This window comes from Primulina eburnea, chromosome 5 (genome assembly GCF_022965805.1).
Source record: "Primulina eburnea isolate SZY01 chromosome 5, ASM2296580v1, whole genome shotgun sequence".
Taxonomy (NCBI): domain Eukaryota; kingdom Viridiplantae; phylum Streptophyta; class Magnoliopsida; order Lamiales; family Gesneriaceae; genus Primulina; species Primulina eburnea.
In genome coordinates this window covers 19,188,937-19,192,738 of record NC_133105.1, presented here as the reverse complement: position 1 = coordinate 19,192,738, position 3,802 = coordinate 19,188,937, and the positions used below count along the sequence as shown (strand labels likewise).

Sequence of the window (3,802 nt, the reverse complement as noted above, 5' to 3'; positions counted from 1 at the left end):
GAGCAATTTTCAGTTAAGTTGACTATCATATGATCCTCCAACTTCCTCTTATTTGCTAAGATATCCTTCAAAAATTTAGCATAACTAGGCATTTGCATTAGAGCATCGGCAAAGGGAATATTGATATGCAACTTTTTAAACACCTCGAGAAACTTACCAAATTGTGCATCTAGTTTTGCTTTTTCAATGCAGCAGGAAAAGGAGGAGGTATAACAATTTTTGGGTGTGTAGTGGGTGCTAGTGTAGGGTTAGAAGACTTACCTTTAGATGTCGCATCTTGTTCATCCGGCACTTGGCTTTTCTCTTTTTCCCTAGGCTCCAAAACTTTTCCGCTCTTCAACTCAATGGCCTTCACTTGCTCTTTTGGATTAGTCTCGGTATTACTTGGCAAGGTGCCCGGCTCTCTACTTGCTATCATCTTGGCCAACTGTCCAATTTGATTCTCAAGTCCCTTAATCGACGCATCCTGATTTTGAAGTCTAGTTTCAGTGGATGAAATAAACTTAGACATCATTTGCTCCAAGTTGGACTTTTCTTCTCTAGGAGGATCGGATCTGTACATCGGTTGTTTGCCATATTGTTGTCCTCCTTGTGGTCTATTCTGACTGTTTTGACCGCCCCACGAGAAGTTGGGATGTTGCCTCCACCCAGGATTGTATGTGTCCGAATAAGGGTCATTCCTTGGGCGGTTTTGGACTCCCACTTGATTCACCGGTGCCTCATTTTGCACATAGAAGGGATTTGCATCTTGACAGTCTTTCACATAGTGCTCTCCTCCACACTTTTCACAGAATATCTCTTGAAGATGCATAGCCGTGCCACCCACATTCAAGCCGTCTATTTTCCTGTTTAAAGCGTCAAGTTGTGCAGTAATAACAGAAAAATCAGTTACCTGGTGAACTCCGGCACTTCTCCGCTGGTTGTTCCTGTCAGATTGAGGATGATAGCTGCTAGCAGCCATTTCCTCCAACAACTCATATCCTTCTTCCGCAGTCTTCCTCAATAGATTTCCACAAGCAGCAGCATCTATCATAGTACGATTAAGAGTAAGTAAGCCACAATAGAAGGTTTGAACGACTAACCTAAGTGGCAACTCGTGATGTGGGCATCTTCGTAATAGATCTTTGAAACGTTCCCATGCCTCATATAGTGACTCTTGATCGAACTGAGCAAATGTTGTGATGTCTGCCCGTAGCTTCATGGTCTTCGATGGAGGGAAGTATTTGATGAGAAACGCCTTCACCATGTCCTCCCATGTAGCGATCGAACCTACAGGTAAACAATTCAACCAAGCTTTAGCTTTATCACGCAAAGAGAAAGGAAATAAACGCAGTCTAACAGCATCATCAGAAACTCCATTAAATTTAAAAGTATCGCAAATCTCGAGAAAATCCGCGATGTGTGTGTTTGGATCGTCCACAGCAGTTCCTCCAAATTGGACGGTGTTCTGAATCATCTGGATAATGGCTGGTTTGATTTCGAAGTGATTTGCCCGCACGATAGGTCTCACAATGCTAGGGCGTGCACCCTCCAAAGAAGGTTGGGCATACTCCAGCATTGGTATGCGGCGTGGCATCTCGATATGTCTCTCCTCACGTTGTTCCTCCTCACGTTCTGGCTCGTGTCTCTCCATAAGTTCTTTAAGCCTCTGCTGTTGTCTCCTCCTGCGGAAGGTTCTTTCAATTTCAGGATCGAATTCAAGCTCCACGTCAAGTGACTTTGGCATGCACTGGAAGGGATATCTGTAAGAAAATGTGAAGTGTTATCTCAAGAGAAATGAAATAATGCTAAAGGAAATAACTAAAAATAAAATTGTAGATTAACAGTCCCCGGCAACGGCGCCAAAAACTTGATCGAGCAAAACTTGCACAGTGAAATCCCCAATAAAATATTATTTTGTATGCTCAAAAATTGATCGCAAGTGCACGATGTCAAGTTATAATATAGTGTACGTGAGTACGAGTATCGTTCCGCTGAAGACTGTGTTTAACAATTATATTTTCAGTTATTTAACATTTAGCAACGAAAATTGATTTGTGTGATTATTCCTACTATACTCAATTAAATATGCAATTAAAATGACTCAACAAGTAATGAACGAGAATTTATATCTAAAATGATTGAATTAAACTCAATGAGAAATAGATTTGCTGGGAATCTCGGTTCACCTACCCCTCGTTAATCAATTAATTCGTTCGATCGTGATCTACGCTTCCGACAGGATTTCCTAATCTATTGAACACACTCTCTCGAGCTATGCCAAACTAATTCACTCAATGAAGTAATTAAATGTCTTTAATTATTTATCAAGAATGAATCGCATTTCGATTGATGAAATCCCCTAGTTTTCGACCCTAAGGACTATGACTATCGGCACGTATCCAATTTCATATATCTATGTAAATTTTAGATCCGCGAATTCTACTACTCGATCCTATCACTCGTTATTCTCTCGAACTCACTCGTGATATAAAAACGTCGTAAAAGTTAGCTATTCTTTAATGACACGATAAAACAGTAGTAAAATCAAGAATAACGCACAATCAAAATATAAATTAATTCGATTCAACGTTCGGGGTAGGATCCCCTTTAATCCCAACAAATATGAAAGTTTAGCTACTAGAATTCATAATTAAAATAAGCAAAACAATATTTAAATAAAGGAAAATAAACTAGAAATACGAGACGTGACGAAATCTGCGAAGAACGATGCCCGGAACCCGTCGAATCTTCAATCCAAGTGCAAAAACTCCCCAAAACTCCTTGTGGTAGCTTCAATGTTGTCTGAATCCTCCCCAAAAGTCGACCAATAATCTTTCCATCGCAGCCACACCCAAAATTAAGGTAAGAAATCGCGCACAATAATCTTCCAAAAATAAGCGGCGCTCGGGCGGTAGAAAAGTACCGCTCGAGCGCCACACTCTCTGTAACTCTCCTTGGCACATGCAGCATTCGCGCTCGGGCGGTAGAAAACTACCGCTCGAGCGCCGACCTTTCTGTCTTCGGATGCACCTTCTCGCGCCCGGGCGGTAGAAATGTACCGCCCGAGCGCGAAACTTTCTGTCTTCTTCTCTTTGCTAGTCATATTTGGCGCCCGGGCGGTAGAAATCTACCGCTCGAGCGCCGCTTATTCTGTCCAAAGTTCCTTGTCTTCGACACTTTGCTTCATTCTTGGTTTTTCCGACCATTTTTCCTGCAATTTCATCACATACAAGTGAGACATGATAAAATGCAAACGATTACTCGAAAATGAACAAAAAGTAAAAGAAATGCATGCATGCACAATGCAAACACAATTAAACCAATGCCATAAAACACGTAAAAACGACACATATCAGTGTCATTCTTAGGGCACATTGTGTCAAGAGAGAGAGTAGAGGTCGACCCATGTTAGGCAGTGGCTTGCGCCTAAAAGTGTGACAGAAATACGGAGTCTGTTGGGTTTAGCTGGCTACTATCGTAAGTTCATCAAGGGTTTTTCATCTATTTTAGTCCACTTGACGTCATTGACAAGAAGAATGCGAAATTTGTATGGGGAGCGGAGTGTCAAAATAGCTTCGATCAGTACAAGCAAGCACTCAAACAACGCCAGTTTTAGCTATGCTGACATAACAATGGCAATATGTGTTGTAAACCGATGCTTCGAAGTTAGGATTGGGCCCAGTTCTCATTCAACATGACCGAGTCATAACATATGTATCTAGACAACTGAAAATACATGAAAAGTATTATCTGATGCATGATCTTGAGCTTGCAGCAGTCGTATTTGCGTTGAAAATTTTGAGGCACTACTTGTACTGTG

The 3,802-nt window shown here is 41.3% G+C and overlaps 1 non-coding gene across 1 annotated transcript; it reads left to right on the top strand.

Annotated features, from left to right (window-relative positions):
• Positions 1–1,091: 1,091 nt before the first annotated feature.
• Positions 1,092–1,197, top strand: LOC140833189 (small nucleolar RNA R71). The gene has a single exon (XR_012118323.1). It is a non-coding gene; the product is annotated as a small nucleolar RNA R71 (small nucleolar RNA).
• The last annotated feature ends 2,605 nt before the right edge of the window (positions 1,198–3,802 follow it).